Genomic DNA, 20,535 nt, shown 5'->3' on the forward strand with positions numbered 1-20,535 from the left:
GCGCTAGCTTCCTATTGCCCTTTGCCACCCTTTGGCACGGCATTCAACCCTCTTCTGTTTAAATTTTCTTCTGATTCTCTCACCACTACGGAACCACCTCCCTGCCCCCGGCGCCTCCAGACCAGTGATTTGCTGAGATCTAGCTGGCCTGGGCATTTAGGGTCAGACGGATGTGGGGCGACCACAGGCGACCTTGTGACCCAGAGATGAAAGGGAAATAGACGTCCATTGACTGAGTTTAGAACACCCCCCCCCCCCCCCCCAGCTATAGCATCTTGGCATTGAGAAAACAGCAGCAGGTCTCTGGTATCTTCTCCCCTGAAGTGAATCATAAAATCGAGCTGATCTTCCCCTTAAAGTCAGGTCACAAGATGCTCATCCCAAAGCAGGTATCCCCTACACCCGGAGGAATGACATGGAAACGCAAAGAAGGATTGAACAAACAGGCCTTGCTAACTTCTCGATTTGTTACCATTATATCATAATTTGTGGCCAGTTATATTTCTGCAGGACTATTTACTCTTAATCAAACCCAAGCATAAAAAAATCCACATAATTCCCTGCCACTTTGGGTCTTCATTTTTTGTATCTGCGACCATAGCACCCTGAACATGCCCCATCTCGTCTTTTCAACAAATTGCTGTAAGACATAACCTTGGATTATCTGACTGGAATCTCAAGTTGTTTGCTCTCAAGTCACCTATCTCTCTCTCTCTCTCTCTCTCTCTCTCTCTCTCACACACACACACACACACATACACACACACACCCTATAATAGTGGACCATTCCTATGCCAGACCTTATGTTAGTGGCACAGATGCAAATGCAAGTTAGGGTCTCAACAAATTTTATATGATTATTATCATTATTAGCTAATACATTGCTAAGTTATATTGATCTGCTGACATTTCTCCCAGTGACAATTTATTGAAAAAAGTCACCTTCCTTTTTTTCTTCTCAATTTTGTTTCCCTCTGGGAGTTAGTAGTCTGTGACTTCTGAGTACAATTTTCTAAGCTTTCTGAACTCTAAAGTTTACTTTTTCTTGCATATTGAGTAAGCCCTTGGGAATATATTTTTTCTCAATTTCATATCAGCATTGGGAATCTTACTGTGAAAAAAAAAATATGTGGTTTGCCTTTCTACTGAATTAGAATTGGGCCATCTGGGTCCTGGGCTGTAGATGCACGCATGTGGCTGATACCATGATCATGACCATGATCCTTACCTTTCTTCCCAGTAGGTCAGAACAGAGATGAAAAGTTTAGATGCTGAATTAAAGTTTGAGATCTTTTGTGAGTTAAAATTCAATTGTCACTTCTCATAGGGCTCTAATTCAAAATAAAAGGATGAGAGTTCATCAAGATGTCTTTTCTCTTTTTTTTTCATCACCTTTTTAACCTGAGAATGCTAAACCTCCTGACCCATCTCTACCCTATTTCTGAATTCCTGTACCTGGTCATCACACAGAGCTGTCCTCTACGTTCTCTTCTGCTCGGAGAAGGGGGTTCCTGCACGAGTCTGTTTTCTTCCCCTTACTTCTGCACGCTTTCTGTTTGGAAAATGAAGCTTTGGCCTGGTGCTCATCTTCTTTTCCACTTATATTTTGCATCCCGTGTGTTCTCCAAAATATGTGCAGAAATGCATGCTCCGTCTCCTCTCTTGCATCTCTATTTTATGGAATGATGTGTTGCCTTATGCTATGAAACTGAGAAAAATATATTCCCAGGGGCTCACTCAATATGCAAGAAAAATAAAAATTTAGAGTTCAGAAAGTCTAGAAAATTGTGAAAATGTTAAGAATTGCTTTGAGAGTTGGGTTAGAACACAGACCCACATTTTTTGCCATATATCACGATTTCCTTTCTTTTAGAAACAGTTTGCTGAAGAAACAGAAGTAGTCACAGAGCAAGCACATCTGAGAATAGCAGTAGTAATATTGACAACCACCATTTATTGAATAACCAGGAGACTTGCCATTGAATCGGGTACTGTACTAAAGATTGCATACGTACAAGTACGAGTACCCTTATTTCATTCTCATATACCCAGTGAGTCGATACTATCATTATTTACATTTTATAAGATAAGAAACGGAGTCTTTGAAAGTTTAAGGAACATCCCCAAGACCCTACAACTAGTAATGTCAATTGTAGTGATTTTTCTCCAGAGCCAGTGCTCTTAATCACCAAAACATACGGCCTCCAAGGAAATCAACTCCAGAGAGAAATAAGCCTGAATATGTAGCCAGAACAATCAATGGCGTGAAAATGAGGGAATGCTATTCATGAAAACGGGTGAAGGACAGTGGAGCAGAGACAGCTTTGGGATCTGGAAAAGCACAATGAGTAAAATGATGTTGAAATGACAGCGATGAGAAAAGCAAACCAAGCTTAATCACCTGAACACTCTGAGAGTTCAAGGATTGAGTTTGTGAAATAAACTGACAGCAGGCAATTCACAGGAAAATATATACAAGTTTATGAGGCTCACAGGGTCAACACAAGAAAGAAACTCAAACAACCCAAAGCCCCACTGAGATCTAGAAGCTTACATTCCCAAGAGAGAGGGGAGAAGGGATGTAAGAAACTTAGGGGAGAGTGAATGATTTTGGGGATAGATGAATGGGCCCTCTTAAGAATAAGTGACAGCCAGTGATAAAATCTGCCTGGGCCTTCAGTCTCTGGTGATAAAATTTCTTACTTGGTGAGTTTTCTAGGGAGGGATTCATGAAAGTTGTTTATGTCTGAGACTTTGTCTTTAAGCCTGTGAGAGTTCAGAATAAGCCTCTCCTGCCTTTGATGATCCCCAGAGCTACAAAAAGAGATATTTTCCACTAAACTCAAGATCTAAGCACAGAATTTCAAACTTCCAGTCTAACACTCTGCCAACCATTTTCTGCCTTGCCTAGGGCCATCATTTGGTGGATGGGCTTCCCGAACTGATAGTCACGATGAAGGAAAACCTCCCACGCCCTAGGTAGGGCTCGTTTAAGGAAGAACTATTCAAGCTTCGACTGTTTTTGGAGGTGCACATAATGGCTGGACCCACTTGTCCCAAGCCTCACAGAAAAGCGTCTTTACACAGTCTCATAAGTCATTGACCCTATTTCATATTCATTCATTCATTCATTCATCCATTCATTCTCTCTCTCTCTCTCACTACCTGTTCCATTACAATTCGTGACGTCTACTTAGATTTTGAAAATTTTAGAAGTTTCTGTGAATCGTCTGCTACAGTAAATTTCAATTTCAAACAAGGAACTTCGGAATCTGTAAGAAAAGCCCTACCCCCATCACGCTGCTTTCTCAGCATTGTATGGGAAAACCCTGTTTCACCAGGTGGCCGCGTGGCCTAATGGATAAGGCGTCTGATTCCGGATCAGAAGATTGAGGGTTCGAGTCCCTTCGTGGTCGTTGTTTTCCTTTGCCGGTGTGGTCCGTTGTCGGCTGGAGTAAATTTGGAAAACAGAAGATTCGTAGTGCCGCATTTTCCTTGTTGCTCCCCTTACTTGGTCAAGTAGAACTCTTTAATTTAGTAAGTGTGCAGAGGGGATCTGCCTGACGCTATGAGACAAGTGCCGGACAAATGAACAAGGCAGAGACGGAACACGTCCTCAGGGTGCTTACCCTCTCCTCTACAAGACACAGAATCAAGTCAACACTGAGCTAGACTGAAGCTTGCTTAAAGTCATGAAAGAAATAAGCAAGGAACTGAAATAAAAAATAAATAAAGAAAGAACAGATGAGCTTTCCCGTAGGCAGCCTCTTGTCCGAGGTCTAGACGAGCGCTAACACTGAGAATCTGAGTTCTGGTTACTGAACACCTCTTTTTGGGGCAATAGGGAAAGTCACTACATAAAAAAAAAAAAATCAACAAAAAGAGGTAAAGGTGTGTTCATCTTTGAGGAGCAGGGACTCTGACAAGGGTTGTCTGTCAGGAAAGCTCTGAATAGGGTTAGAAATGAGAGTCCTCCAGGGTTTCACTAGCTCCCACAAATCCAACTGCCATCGCTTCTCCAATTCTGATATCAGAGACAAGCCTAAAGGCAGAAACTGCCAAAAGCTCTTATTCCAAGTGGAACTGTCCTCTATGGCAACTTCTATTAGGGTTGCCACAATAGGTTCAGTATTAGCAAGAGGGCAAACGCGTAAATGGATGTGAATATTCTACAGAGAAAGAGCAATGAGAAATGGATAAAAGTCCTTATTACTTGGAATTGAGCTCCAGTAGCTAAAAGTCATTCTGGAGAACCTTTGCTTTACTGAGAATATATGGTAGTAGAATAACTTGCTTTAAAAGAAACAATGCAATTCCTATACTTAACAACAACAGCCATTAACATTTACTGAATGCATACACTGTGCCTACACTACTCCAATTATGATAGATTTGTTAGTATTTCTATCATGCAGATGTCAAGACTGAGGTCAAAACAATTATTTCTTGCCCAAAACTACACAACTTATATGTGCTAAAATCTATTACTGGAACTGAGACAAACAGAATATGTTATTTCTGGAGTTCAGTCTCAGTCTTATGTATTTATTTATTTCAGTTTTATTTACTTATTTATTTATTTTGAAACTCAAGAGTTACAGAGAGAGTGAGGGAGAGACAGAAAGAGTCTTCCATCCACTGGTTCACTCCCCAGATGGCTCTAAAAGATGGCAATAACTGAGCCAGGCAGAAGCCAGGAGCCAGGAGCTTCATCTGGGTCTCCCGTGTGGGTGGTAGAGGCCCAAGTACTTGGACCATCCTCCGCTGTTTTTCTCAGCTGGGAGCTGGATAGGAAATGGAGGAGCCAGACAGGTGCCAGTTCCCAGATTGGATGCCAGATCACAGGTACCAGTTTTACCCACTAGGCCATGATCCCTAAAACATATTTTTGTTGTTTATTGTCATGATGCTGGTTTTTGCTTGTTTCTGGTTTTATTTGGTAAAATACATTTAACATAAAATTTGGCACTTCAATCTTTTTTAAAAATGTATTTTAATTGATACATAGCAACTACATATGTTTGTAGGGTACAGTGTGGCATTTTAATACATATATATATAATGTGTAATGATCATTTTGACCATTTTTAAATATAAAAATCAATGGTATTAATTATCTTCCCATGGTTGTACAATCTATTTACAAAACTTTCTTGTTATCCCAAACAGAAACTCTGTAACCATTAAGAAGTAATTCCCAATTTCTCTCTCCCACCTTCAATGTCTGCTCATCTCTAATCTACTTTTTGTATCTATGAAACTGCCTCTTCGAGGTATCTGACGTAAGTAGAATTATACAATATTTGCTTTTTTGTGTCTGACCTATTTCACTTAGCAAAATGTTTTCAAGATTCATCCATTTTGCAGCATGTATCAAAATTTCACTCCTTTTACATATTAATACTATTTCATTGAACATATACATCATATTTTGCTTATCCATTCCTCTATTAATGGTTGAATTACACCTTTTGGCTAATGTGCACAGTGCTACAAAGAACACTGTTTTGGTTTAAATATCTGAGTCCTGCTTTCAATTCTTTGAGTGAGGAACCACCAACCTGGATTCCATAATGGCTGCAATATTTTACATTTCTACCAGCAATGTATGTACCACATCCTTATCAACACTTCTTATTTTCCATTTTCCTGATTATAGCCTTTTAGTGGTGTGAAATAACATCTCCTTTTGGTTTTGCATTTCCCTGATGAATAATGAAGTTTAGTATCTTTTCAAGTGCTTATTGGTCATTTAAAACTCTTCTTCGGAGACAAGTCTATTTGAGTCGTGTCCATTTTTTAATTGGTTGTCTTTTCATTTTTAGGTGATATGAGGATTTTTTAAAAATCCTTATCAGATATGTGCCTTCTAAATATTGTCTTCAATTCTATAGGTTATCTTTTCACTTTTTGAATGTCCTTTGATGCATAAAAATTTTTAATTTTGATGAAGTCCATTATATCTACTTTTTTCTTTTGTTGCCTGTATTTTTGTTGTCAGGTCTAAGAATCTGTTGCCAAATCTAAGGCCATGATTTGCCTCTTTTTCTTTCAAGGGTTTTCTTATAATGGTTATAGCTTTAAAAAAAAAAAAAAAGAAGTGAAAAGAAAAGCAGCAGTTTTCAAAAGGCAAAGGGTAGTACATACTCAGATATGAACGCAGGCAATGTCACAAGGGAGAGTTGCCTCATTCAGGGCTGGGGTCATCCTTTCCATAGGATAAGGGGTGGTGCTTGGGGCAGGGCCTGACTGAAGATTCAAAGGAGGCTGGGTTTAGAGTGGGGCTGCAGTACACGTGGTGGGCTCCAGGAAGGTATCACAGCACATGGTACATTATACTTGTAGCTTCTATATTTAGGCCATTCACCTGTTTTAAATTAAATATGTATATTATTTAACTAGGGCCCCAAGTTCATTATTTTTTTTAAAGATTTTATTTATTTATTCGAAAGGTAGAGTTACAGACAGAGAGAGGGAGAGACAGAAAGGTCTTCCATCCACTTCCATCTCCAAATGGCCACAACTGCTGGAGCTGTGCAGATCCGAAGCCAGAAGATAGGAGCTTCTCCCAGGTCTTCCAAGGATGCAGGGGCCCAAGCACTTGGGCCATCTTCCACTGCTTTCCCAGGCCATAGCAGAGAGCTGGACAGGAAGAAGAGCAGCTGGGACATGAACTGGCACCCACTATGCCACAGCACCTGCCGGCCCCCAAGTTCATTCTTTAGTTATGTGCAGACCATGTGCCATCTGTTAAAAGACAATGCTTTCATCACTCACTGGATACAGCACTCATCAAAAATCAGTTGGTTAAAGAGCCCAAAATAGTCAAAACAATCTCAAAAAAGAACAAAGTTAGAAATCTCACATTTCCTGATCTGAAAACATATTACAAAAATATAGCAATAAAACCATTGTGAAGCTGGCAAAAAGATAGATAAAGATTAATGCAAAGGTCAAAGAGCCCAGAAATAAACCCTCATGTATATGGTCAAATGGTCTTTATCAAGAGTCCCAAGGCACTCAATAGGACAAAATAAAGTCTCTTCAAACAAAAGGTGTCAGGAAAACTGGATATTCACATAGATAAGAATGAAATTGATGCTCAACACATACAAAAATGACTCAAAATGGATCAAGGTACTTCAATGTAAGACCCCAAAGAATAAACCTTCTGGAAGAAAACACAGAGGAAATCTTCGTGATATTTTACTTAACATTTCTTGCATGTGACATCAAAAACATGGACAACAAAAATAAAAATTAGACAAATAGTATTGCATCAAACTTTGTGTGTATTAAGGTATGAAATCAACATAATGAAAAGTCAACAGATAGAATGAGAGGAAATATTACCAAATCACACATAATAAGAATAGATATGAGAAGCTGTCACTTCTTCCCCTCAGGGTCTGTATGGGTGGGAAGCTACAGTCAGGAGCCAGAGCCAAGACGCTAACCCTAGCACTCCAGTATGGGACACAGGCATCTTAGTTACTAGGCTAAATGCCTGGTTTTTCATCAAATTATTTGGTTTGCTCTTGAGTTCCTCATATATTCTGGGAATGAATCTCTCCACAGATGAATACTTTGCAAATATTTTCTCCTATTCTGTAGATGGTATCTTCACTCTGTTGATTGTCTCCTTTGCTGTACAGATTTTTAGGTTGATGCAGTTCCATTTGTTTTTGTTGCCTGTGGTTTTGAGGTCATGTCCAGTACATTTTTACAAAGAGAAATTCCTGAAACATTTCTCTTATAATTTCTTCTAATAATTTCAAAACTTCAGGTCTTCCATGTTGTCTTTAACTCATTCTGAGTTGTTGTTTACATGGTAAGAGACAGGTACCTAATTTCCTTCTATACATGAGCACTCAGTTTTCCCAGCACCATTTACTGTAGAGCTTTTCCTTTCTCCAATGTATATACTTGCTGCCTTTGTTGAAAATCAGCTAGCTATAAAAATATGAATTTATTCCTTGGTTTTCTATTCTGTTCCATTGGTCTATGTGTCTGTTTCAATGTCAGTGCCATGTGCTGTGTAGTATGTTTTGAAATCAGGTATTGTAATTCCACCAAGCTTTGTTCTTTTTCTTCAGGATTATTTTGACTATTCAAGGTCCTTTCTGGCTTCATGTGAATTTTGTGTTTTTTTTTTTTTTTTCTAGTTACTTGAAGAATGTCATTGTTATTTTGATAGGAATTGCACTGATCATTAGATTGCTTCGGGTAGTATGAACACTTTAACATTTTTAACCCAAAGCAAGTCACATACTTTCTCTGTGCTTCTGTTTTTTTCATCTACAAAATGTGGACAATAGTTCCTAGAGGACTGTAGAAGCACACAAAAACACTTATCATGCACTGTAAGAAAATTTAAGTGTTGTTATTGTTACCATTATTTTTGTAATATCTTAGCATCCCAACATTTTACTTATCTTAAATGGGAAAAGATTAAGAAATGCTACTATCTCTAGAAATTCTCTGTTGGTTTTTAGAATGTCACGGCACATATTGAGTGGTGGCTTTGTGTATAGTTCCTTATGTGTACTTGGTGTAAAGACAAGATGTCCTCAAAGGTCACAATATAAAGATGAGACATAGAAGTAAATAAGCAATTACAAAGCAATATTGTAAATAAGATAAGGTGAAGCGTAAGAGCTGTGGGAACACAGAAAAGGAAACATCTAACTCTACTTGAGAGGATCAAACAGAAAGCTTCACAGAGTATGGGTTGATCAAATGCTTAAAACTGAAGTACAGGCACAGGTGTTTATCCTAGTGCTTAAGACAGCAGCGTGCCTGGATGTGAGTCCTGGCTCTGGGTCCTAATTCTAGCTTCCTGCTAATGGAGATCCTAGGAAGCTGCATGATCACTCAAGTAATTGGCTTCCTGTCATTGTGGGGACCTGAATTGCATTCCCAGCTCTCCTCATTGGCCATTGTGGGCATTTGCAGAGTGAATCAGCAGATAGCATATCTCTCTGTTCACTCACTCTCCTTCTCTCTCTTTCCATCTACATGTCTTTCTCCCTTTGTCTTTCATCCTCTCAGAAAGAAAAAACATGAATATAGATGGTCAGAAAAAGGGAAGGTGGATAAATTTTTACAGATAGAAAGAATTATGTACAAAATTATTGATGCATTTTTAAAATGGTCTCATTAGCGCACAGATTAACTATTAAAAGGAAAGGAGATAAGACTATAAAGGTAGGCTACATTATAATGAGTCTAATTGCCAGGCTAGTTAAACTATTAAAGGATACTAAGCAGGTATGTAATATTGGCTTTGAGTTTTATGAAAGAAATAATGATGATGACGGTATAGAAGAAGGACTTAGAGGAGAAAATGAGCATGATTGGAGTCAGGGGCCACATATGTAGTCTAGGAGAAAACTAAGGAAGTTAGTGATCAGAACAGAGTGAAAACTGGCACAATGTCTTTGTCTGCTGCTAGTACTTAAAAATGTTGGATACATAATGGGAAAAGAATTATTTTATAATAATAATTTCAATAATACCATACATAATATTAACAAAAAAGTGGAAAGTATCTACTGAGAAAGATTTAACTGCTGAGTTATAAAAAAAATCCTTGAATAGACAGAAACATATGCTTTGCTCTTAACATAGAAATTGAATGCAATCCAATATAAACAAAGAAAAGATAATTGGGATGAGGGAGAGATGATAAAACGGCACTGTTCATTTGGAAAAATAAGTAACTAATAATAGAAGAGAGCTGTGTGGGCTTTAGCCTTATTAGATATTAAAACTCTATTCTCAAACTACAATTATTACAGCATCTTACAGCCCCTCTGCAGGTCTCTCCGGAAGCCCGGCGGCCTCAGTCCCCGCGCGGTCAGCGCAGTGGCCGCAGTGTGCGCAGGCGCGCAGGCCGGAGGCGGGGCACGCGACCGGAAGGAATCCGGGCACCGCGGCCTGGTCCGCTGTGGAGCTGGGCGCCGAACGGCTTCCCCGCGGGATTTGAGCTGCAGAGGCGCAGTCGGACGTCATCGGTCTGTGCAGAAGGCCAGGACTTCATGCCACCACCGACTTTGTTTTTCCGCCTACAGTGTAGCCGCAAACCCGAGCTATTTCACACTACCTCACTGGAACTTGCTTTCAAAACCTTTACCCAGACCCCTCTCCACGGGGAAGACTCATTCTGTTTCTCCACCCGTCCTGCTTAAATTATTCTGGCCGTACTGAGTGGTTTAATACGCGGTGGACTGGACCTTAGGGAGAAAAGGAAAGTTCCTCAATTTCCTCTGACTCCCCCTTTAGGTCCCCAAAGACTGCGTTAATCCCACCCCATCCTACCATAGGACAAGACCTTGAGATGCTGGGCCCAGGACCTCTGTCCAGCAGACGTCTTACCGACCTGCTGTGACCAGGAAGCGATCTAGGACTTAGAGCTGGAAGAAATCAGGTCCCCAAGGGGGACAGGGGGTGGTGTGGGGTGTGGGGTGAGACTGGACCTTCCGGAAGTGGACAGCATTCTGGAGGAGAGACTGTCCCGGCAAGGAAAGCTCCTTATCCAGCAGTGGCTTAAAGAGAAAGACCAGGGAGTGAAGAATTAACGTATTCCTTCGTCACCATCAGTATGGATAGTTTAGTGTAATTCATCTGTAAAATGAGGAAAATAATAGCTATAAGATTGTGGGTTTTGTTTGTAAAGATTTATTTATTTATTTGAAAGAGCTACAGAGAGGGAGAGAGATCTTTCATCTGCTGCTTTACTCCCTGGATGGCTGCACCAGTCAGGGCTGGGACAGGCTGAAGCCAGGAACCAGGAGCTTCCTTTGGGTCTCCCACCTGGGTGCAGGGGCCCAAGCACTTGGACCATCTTCCACTGTTTTTCCAAGGCCATTAGCAGGCTGTTAGCAGGGAGCTGGGTCTCTAACCAGCACCCATATGCGGTGCTGGCATTGCAGGTGTTGGCTTAACCCCCTATGCCATAGCACTGGCCTTGAGAGTATGACCTTTTTAAAACATTATTTATTTGAAAGGCAGAGTGACAGATATTCCATCTGCTGGCTCACTCCTCAAATGGCCACAATTAATGGGGATGGACCAGTCTAAAGCCAGGATTCTGGAACTCCTTCCGTGTCTCCCACGTGGGTGAAAGGGGCCCAGGTATTTGGGTCTTCTTCCACTGATTTCCCAAGTACATTAGTAAGGAGCTGACCTGGAAGCAGAGCAGCCAGAACTGGAACCAGTGCTCTTCTCTGGGATGTCAGCCTTGCAGGAAACAGCCTAATGTACTGTACCATAATGTAAGCCCTGAGAGTATGACCTTAATTGGCTTCAGGATGGAAACCAATTAAGATCATAGAAAGCCTAAAGAAAACTGGCATGAAAAAAGAAATTTTGAAATGAAACTATTTTAATTAGTAGTTATGTTTATGGTTTTTAGTCACATTCAAAAGAAAATTTAACTTTTACTAGTCAAAAGTGAGCAGCACTTATGAATTAAATAAACATATTACTTTGAGATGTTGAGAAAAAAATGGCTAATTATAACCCAAGCCTAAAGCCCTGGTAGGGGGTAGTTTGATAATTTTTAAACCAGCCTATGATGCTGCTACTACCCATTCCTTCAATTATTCTATATAACTTTCTAAAGTTAGTATAATCTGGAATTTTTAAAAAATATTTATTTATTTATTTATTTATTTATTTGAAGGGTAGGGTTACAGAGTCAGAGGCAGAGACAGAAGTCGTCCATCTGCTGGTTCACTCCCCAGATGGCCACAACAGCTGGAGCTGTGCTGATCCGAAGCCAGGAACCAGGAGCTTCTTCGGGTCTCCTATGTGGAGGCAGGAGCCCAAGGACTTAGGCCATCTCTACTGCTTTCCCAGGCCATAGCAGAGAACTGGAACCAATATTGGAAACCTTTATCTTAAAGACTATAAGTCATATACTTTGGTAAAACCAAAGAAATAAATTATTTCTCAATTGGAGTATGCCAATACTCAATACTACTCATTAAAATAATCTTTAGTGCAGAAATAGCTCTTTGTCCTCTGCTATAAGATTCAATCATCTTTCTGATTTTTAAATAAGATCTACCCAATGACAAAAAAAAAAAATAGGTAAACGGGGCAAGTGCAACTGTGATGCCACTTAGAATGGAGTGCATGGGTTCAAGCAGGGGCTAGACTTCCAAATCCAGTATCCTGTTAATGTACACCCTGAAGGCAGCAGGTGATAGCTTAAATCGCCACATGGGAGACTCAGAAAATGCCTGGCTCCTGGCTTCCACCTGAACAGCATCAGTTGCTGTGGGTGTTTCGCGAGTGAACCATTGGATTAAGGTTCTGTGTTCCTCTCTATCTTTCACATAAAATTAACATAAAACATTTTTAAAGAGCAAGTTACCAGAGCCAGTGCTGTGGCATTACTAGTGAAAGGTTTTGGTCTTAGAAAAAACCGAAAATCTAACAGGCAGAAATCTAAATTCTAAAAGAAGTTTTGTCACAACTGACAGAAAAACTGTACATTGACCAAATAAGAGATTTCATTTAACCACTAAATTTTTATCAGCTTTATTGAAATATAATTCACATATCATAAATGTCACCCACTGAAAACATATAATTCATGATTTTTAGTATATTCACAGGTGTAAAACCAGCTATCAATTTTAGAAAATTATCATCACCCAAGAAAAATGTGCTTTGTAGTTAATTCTCTTTTTTCCATTTTCCTCCAAAGTCCAGGCAATGAGCAATCTTTTTATGCTTTTTTTAAAAAAGATTTCATTTCTTTACTTGAAAGGCAGAGATACAAAGAGAGAGAGAGAAATATTTCATCTTCTTGTTCACTTCCTAAATGGCCATTTTTCATTCAGAGAAAAATCAGAGAAGAAAAATTGGAAGCATTGTTCCTAGTGGTGTTATTCCTAATTGCCAGAAAGTATGAACAATCCAGATATCCATATACTGAGAAATGAATAAATAAAATATTAGCTATAAAAAGAACGAAGTACTATTTCACGGTACAATATGGATGAACATGAAAACAATGATAAATGAAGAAACCCCATCTTAAAAGACCACATGTTATATATGATTTTAGATTAATCAAAAAGAATGAAAAGTGGATCATTAAGACAATTTCATCCAATTCTCTGCTGCTTTGAGCCTGTGTCCAGCTTTAACTTCCAATGCTCTCATAAATAACCACTACAGTCGCTTTAAAAAAGATTCAGAAATAGCTGATGGAGAGTGGCCGTTCTTCCAGAAATTGTCCTTCATGAAAAATAGTTGAAGGAGAGGAAAAGTAAACTGAATTTTTTTCTATCACGTATTATTCACATGCCTAAACTACATAGCATTAATGATATTCATGAAATAAGCCAACATTTTTTTGAAGATTGATTTTTTTTCATGTGAAAGGCAGAGTTACAGAGGGAGGAAAAGATATAGACTTCCTATCTACTGGTTCACTCCCCAAAATGGCTGCAATGGCTGGGTCTGGACCAGGCCAAAGCCAGGAGCCAGGTCCCCACAAGGGTCTGAGGGCCCAAGGACTTGGGCTATCTTCCACTTCTCTCCCAGGCACATGAACAGGGAGCTGGACCGGAAACAGAGCACCAGGGACTGACACCCAAAAGATGGGTTGAGGAAAGGGATGGTGTTGCAGGTGGTGGCTTAACATATACACCACAATATCAGTCCCAGCAAATTTTCATATAGAAAACACCTAAGTTTAATAAACCTATCAGTAAAATAGGTCTTAAAAAAAAAAACTCCCAATCTACTTTATGAGATTGTTCTACAAAGTAACCCATACCCCCATGTCCTCACCCCGTAACATTGCACATTTATGTTCCCTATTTTTACCTTAGCATTCATCTTTAATAGATGGTATCATCTTTTTATTTTGTTTACTTCCTCAAGAATATAATCTGCACGAGTATAGATTTTTTTGCCTGTTTTTGTCATTAAACATATAGCAGATACCATGTGTTTGCTGAATAAACAATATTTGCTAAATTAACATACATGTATTTGTACAAGGGTACTTCAAAAAGTTCTTAGAAAAATAAAGGGTTTATTTTGATGCCAAAAAAAAAAAAATCCATTCAGGATCCCTGTCACTCATATGGAAAACCCAGATTAAGTTCTAGGCTCCTGGCTTCAAGGCCAATCCAACCCCTATTTTAAGGGTATTTGGAGAATAAACCAGCAGATGGAAGACTGATCTCTGTCTCTCTGCCTTTCAAATAAATAAAATAAAATCAGTATAAAATTTTACAAAAAGAGTGCCTAAAGTGGGCATCCTGGAACGGTGAGCCAAGCCACCACTTGCAACTCCCACCTCCCATATCAGAGGGGCTTTTAAAAATTTAATGGAAAATAGATGTTATGAAAAAAATGGAAAGATAGGTTGAACGAATAATTTGAAATACCTTGAATGTTTAGTAGAACAAGGTGTGATTAAACGCAATAGTATTTACCCTGGGAAATGATTTTTTTTTCCCTTTGTAAGGAAAAAGAATGGCTGTCCCTTTGTTAGGTGAGTGTTCCCCATGGAAAGAGCACAGGATATAAGTGAAAAGCATGTCAGAGCACCTTGTGAGTAGTGCGACTGCATTTGCATAGTAACTAAACCAAACATTTCCAAAGAGGTGTGTGTTAATACAGAGGAACAAAGCACAGAAAAGGTACAACAAATTGTTGCGGGTGATTCCCTCTGGAAGAGGAAGTTACAGCTTTCATGTTTTATTCAGACAAAACCATAGTGAATGAGAGTATGAATGTGCATAATTTACAACAGCATGTTTGAAAATTAGGACGAAGACTTAGAAAATGCAGAGGATGTGAAGGGTCTGTGCAAGGTTTGTTTAGAGATCTCCCTGTGGACTCAATTCTAAGCGTGCGATACAGGAAGCACCCAGCGGAGGGCTCGAGTCAGACTAAGCTATCCGTGAATCCCTCGCTTCTTCCGCACCACACGGCAGGCAACCAAGGGGTCCCACATTTCGCGATTTACGGATAGTTTGGCGATGCAGCAAAGCTAACCCAGTTAATCTCTGCTCTTTGCCCCGAATCTCCCGGCTTCTTAATATCCCGATGCTTCCGTATGAGTCTTTTCCCTGTCGACAGTTTTTATGAAAACAGTTTAAAATATAGACGGGTAGTTGTGTATACTGCTCAAATTACATTTTTCCTCAAAGTAAGCGGGAGAAAAAAGAATGTGTCAGAAGTGGGATTCGAACCCACGCCTCCATTCGGAGACCAGAATCCCCAGCGCGGGGAAGCGAAGCTTGAGTCTGGCGCCTTAGACCACTCGGCCATCCTGACACCCTGCCGGAGAGCGGAAATTTTCCACTAAAACAGAGCTCTGCGGGCGAGGTTTCTGTGACGTGGCCACCGCGATGATGTCACGGTTGCTTGGTAACGGCGAGAGACGACAGCCACCTGTGGATCGAAAAGGGAAATTTGACAGAAGTAGAAAGAGTCGTTCACACATAAAAGTGAACCCAAATCTCAGGGATCTTCAGCTCCAGAGGGGCCCGCCCAGACCTCGGGACGGAAAGAGAGGAGGCCTGCAGGCCCGAGGTCACGCGCTTGAATGGGGCCCTGACAGGAAGTCGTTCTCCGACCAGACCGACAGCCCTGGAGAGCCGGGACGCGGCGCTGACGTGACCTTGGCCTGCCAGAGGCCGCCGCGACTGTGCGTGGTAGGCACGGGGAGGGCTCGGCAAACACAGTGCGTCCACTGCTGTATTTTCGGCTGTGAATTTCAGAGAATAGAAACACGGATTTGGCTCAGGTTAGGTTTTTTGTCTACGTAACTTAATTTCAGTAGACACTTAGATTCCATAAACTCCCTTTTTTTTTTCTTTTTTATTTTTTTGCCAAGGAGAAAAGGGTGGTGAACATCAGTTTCCAAGTCGATCTCCCCTCATATATGAGATTTACCATATTTTCTTTTAAGTTATAATCCTTTTGGAAAGAAGTTGTCCAGGAACTGGTTCCTTACATAGCCACAAGTACCTCTTCATTATTTGTAATTTTTTCCTAGTTGCAAAGTCCACATGAATTGTATACAATACAAAATAAAAATAAAAATTATCCATAATCATGGTCAGAAGTAACTACTTTTAACATTTTTACAAATTCATCTAGTCTTCTCCATGGCATGCATTTTTCTTTTCCAAAAATGGTGATGTGTAGTACATACCTTATTATTTTGCTTTTAAAGTACTATAAATATACATATTTTCCAAGTAAATATTCTTTTGCATATCCTTTAAAATTTTATATACTATATTTATTTGACAGAAATATCTTCCATCTGCTGGTTCACTCCCCAAATGTCCACAATGGCCAGGCTGAAGCCAGGAGCCAGGAAATCAATCTGGGCTCATAGGTAGCACGGATCAGCTATGTGAGCTAGCACCTGCTGCCTTCCAGGGTGCATAATAGCAGGAAGCTGGAATAGGAAGCCAGGCCTGGGCATCCCAAGCGGTGTCTTGAACTGCTGTGCCAAACACCCACCCTTTGGATAAGTTTTAGTGACTGCAGAGATCCCATTATCAAACCAGCTTTGCTAAACATTAGATTTCTACTTCTTCATTTTCATGAGCAATGCTGTAAAGAACAGCCTACTGTAGATACTTCCAAACACAATTTCCTTACATTACTAGAAGTGGAATCACTACACTGAAGTTCATCTAGTTTTAAAGGCTTTTAATACACGCAGCTTGTCTGTCTTCCTCTCCCCACCCTCATCATGTGAATCAATTTACATACGCCAAACCTGACCAACACAGGATACTAGGGTTAAATAACACTGAAAATAACAAAACACTTTAATAGGCAAAATAATGGTTAAGAATTTTTAACTTTGTTAGTGAGGTTCAACATTCATATTTTAAAGAATTTTTGTGCTTTTTCCTTGGTAAATGGCCTACCAAGTTTTTATTGAGGTATTCATCTTAACAATCTGTAAGACCCATTATTTAGAATAAACCCTTGTTATATAGTTTCTTTTTTTAAAGATGTATTTATTATTTGAAAGGCAGAATTACAGAGAAGAGAGAGAGAGAGAGAGGTCTTCCATCTGCTGATTCACGCCTCAGATGGCTGCAAGGGTGGGAGCTGCATCAATCCGAAGCCAGGAGCCAGGAGCTTCTTCCAGGTCTCCCATGTGGGTGCAGGGGCCCAGGCACTTGGGCCACCTTCCACTGCTTTCCCAGGCCAAAGCACAGAGCCGGATCAGAAGTGGAGCAGCCGGGACTTGAACCGGCATCCATGTGGTATGCCAGCACTGCAGGCGGTGACTTTACCTGCTCCGTCACAGCGCCAGCGTATATATAGTTTCTATTTACCCAAAAACCAAAGCAAATTCCTATCCCTTACTAACAAGAATTCCAGGAAGTCTCTTAATTATTTGATATATTTCCATCTCATGGAAACTATGGGCTATAAAATTAACAAGGTTGTCATGCCAATGTTTAAAACTGGTCTGTGGCCCACACTTGATAGATCATGCTATATATTAATTGACTTTTATTCCTGGTCATTTCTTCTCTCATCCTTATTCTTTCTTTCTGGCATGTTTTAAAATGCTGGTACCCTGACAATATATTTTAAATGGCTTTAAATTATTTTAGGAATAAGGTGAGATATAATATATAAATATTTCATTAGTTATTAACAGAAAACATCTGCTAAAGAGATTTTGAAGGCATTGATGATTTTTAAATGTCATTTATTTTCTTGAAAGGCAGAAATACAGAGCTCTCTCCTGTGCTGGTTCACGGCCCCTGGGGCTGGGTCAGGCTGAAGTCAGCAGCCCGGAGCTGAATCAGGGGCTCTCAGGAACGTGACAAAGGCCATCCCCTGCTGCCTCCCAGGGTGCCCATTAGCAGGCTGATGGAATCTGGAGTAGCCAGGCAACAAGGGCATCTCAAGGGGCATCTTTCTTAACTGTTAACCGCATGCCTGGCCCCTAACCCATTACTTAGAGTAAGGAGGGGCCTGAAAAGAAGACAGGAATGACAGTGGTGATATGCATCAATACAAAACTAAACAAGTAAGGATTTAATTCCCAAACTTCAAATCAATCTTTGACTCTTGTGAGGTTCATAAAATTATGATTTTTCAGATACCATGTTGAGGCTTTAGAATAACAGGGATGGGAGTAGAAACTGAGATGGGCTTGACCATAAATCAATAGTTGTTGAAACTGGGAGAAGGGGGTGAATGTTTCAGTGTGTTTTCCCTGTACTTGGGAATCACCATAGTTTCATCAAAAACATCTGTGCTAACATTTTAACCATTTCTTTTCAGTTTTTTGAAAAAATATAGATTGAAAATGAGATCTTTCTACATTAAAATTATCTTCTCACTTTTTTTTTTTTTTTGATAGATTTATTTGTGTATTGGAAAGGCAGAGTTACAGATAGAGAGAGGAGAGAGATCTTCCAACCACTGGTTCACTGCCCAAATGGTCACAACAGCTGAGGCTGGGCTGAACTGAAGCCAGGAGCCAGGAGCTTCTTCCAGGTCTCCCACATAGGTAGAGGACCAATCGCTAGGGCTATCCTCTGCTGCTTTTCCAGGTGCACTAGTGGGAAGCTGGATTGGAAGTGGAGAGCACTTGGAACACGCATCACAGACGGCAGTTTAACCCACTGTGCCAGAACGCTGGCTACTTCACTCCTTTCTGTTACATTCTTTTTGAGTGTCCCAAACGCCAAACTAGGTTTGGCAGTTACAATCATACATATTCAAATAAATTCTGCATGTGCGATGATGTAACTAGTAAAGAGACAAAAGTGTACCTGAAAGGTTACCTTCAAATGCAAAATTAAGCCAACAAATAAGCCAGATGTGAGAAATGTACTTACTCTCCAGCACAGAAGAAAATGTAACTGAGGTACTGTCTGTTGTCTGCATGTTTTGAATCTGAGCCACTTCATTTACAGCCTAGCAAGACCAAGCCCCTTTCAATAACCCCATCAACACTGCTTTGGTTGGGCTTCTCATTATTCTTCGCAGACACCTTACACTGGAGGAATTTCCGGGTTAAATAGGCATAGGATTTAGTAATTTAACTAATTTAAGGTAATACTTATTGCAAGACTGAACACCAGCCTCCCAGCCTCAAGAAAAAGGATCCGTGGGGCAGAAACGCAGAATGGTATTTGAGCTTCCTGTCAGATTACTGCGGGACACGCTGAGGTTTCCTACAGCACAGCTTCACTTATCCCCACAGTCTTTTTGTGCACTTGTCTTTTTCACGTTATTTCCTCCCCTCTTAACTGACCTTAATTTTTCTAAGAGCAGAAGCCACGTTCTCTTGTATTCTCCCAAGGAGTCAAGTTCCGCGGGGGAACCCAACAGTAGCTAATTGTGTATTTCAAAGAATCATTGTCCTCCATTTGTGAAAAAGGCAATTCACCCACCATCAGTCCACTAGGAACCTTTTGAGGTGTTTTCTTTTTCCCCTGGTAGATTTGTGATTTTCCCATGCTTATATTCTTTGGTGTGGACCTCAGATAAGGAATTAATAAATGGTTCTCAGTTACCACCTGACAGCTATTTGCTCTTGATTTCATATTGCCTTTAGGTGACAGTCAATTCCCATGTACATTTTCTCCTCTTCTCACTCACTTGGTTTTTCTTGTTCTTTTAAGATCTAATTGTTTGAAGGGCAGGAACCAGGCTGAAGGCAGAAGCCTGGAACTGCTTCTGGGTCTCCCAGGTGGGTGGCAGAGGACCAAATGCTTGGGCCACCATCTGCTCCTTTCCCAGGTACATTAACAGGGAGCCGGATGGGAAGCAGAAAAGCTCAGACTCAAACCAGCACTTCCACATGGGATGTTTCCATAAAAAATGGCAGCTTAGCCCAACATGCCACGCTGGCCCATTGCTGCTTTCAATAAAAGTGAATTAAGAAGCCACTCCTAAAGCACTGGCTCTACTGGGAACAAGGTGGACCCATTGTGAGATCCTCTGAGTTAGTCTGGAGACAGCCCCATCAGCAGGGCAGCAACACTAGGAATCTAAACCAAGGGCATGTTTCCTAGTGAGCCTTGATTCTCCCTCCCTGCCCCAAAGTGGGCTAAATTCATGGAGAGTGGATTGTGATCTTGAGTGAGACTGTTTACCCGTTTCCTTAAGTGCAGAGGAGACAGTTACAATGCAGGTATTCGAGGTTAAAGTACTGGCACTTCTCTGCTCTGCCCCTCCCGTGCAGAAAAGCACCATCCATATAGATATTGTAGGGCAGCGTTTAATGTATGTGGTCATGTTCCATCTCACTTTAAATGCTAGCTTTGCACTTCCTAGCTGTGTACCTGGATAAGTCATTTACTTATGACTTATGTCTGCTTCAGTTTACTTATCTGCAAAAGAGTGCAATGGCACACACTTCATAATGTTGTTAGGAATATTAAATAAGTTACCACGCATAAAGGTCTTCATGCTACATGCCAAGCACCACTCTGTGCCTGTTGTACTTTACAAACACGTATGTATCTTGCAAAATGTGTTCATATCTCAGTGTATTCA

At 40.4% G+C, this 20,535-nt stretch overlaps 2 non-coding genes across 2 annotated transcripts; one reads left to right on the forward strand and one right to left on the reverse strand.

The window, feature by feature from the left end:
- Positions 1–3,343: 3,343 nt before the first annotated feature.
- On the forward strand, positions 3,344–3,416 carry TRNAR-CCG (transfer RNA arginine (anticodon CCG)). Its single transcript has one exon. It is a non-coding gene; the product is annotated as a tRNA-Arg (tRNA).
- An 11,790-nt stretch (positions 3,417–15,206) lies between these two features.
- Positions 15,207–15,312, reverse strand: TRNAL-CAA (transfer RNA leucine (anticodon CAA)). Its single transcript has 2 exons — positions 15,275–15,312; positions 15,207–15,252 (listed from the first exon to the last, which is right to left on the reverse strand). It is a non-coding gene; the product is annotated as a tRNA-Leu (tRNA).
- Positions 15,313–20,535: the final 5,223 nt, after the last annotated feature.

The sequence above is a fragment of the Oryctolagus cuniculus genome, chromosome 5 (assembly GCF_964237555.1).
Source record: "Oryctolagus cuniculus chromosome 5, mOryCun1.1, whole genome shotgun sequence".
Lineage (NCBI taxonomy): Eukaryota > Metazoa > Chordata > Mammalia > Lagomorpha > Leporidae > Oryctolagus > Oryctolagus cuniculus.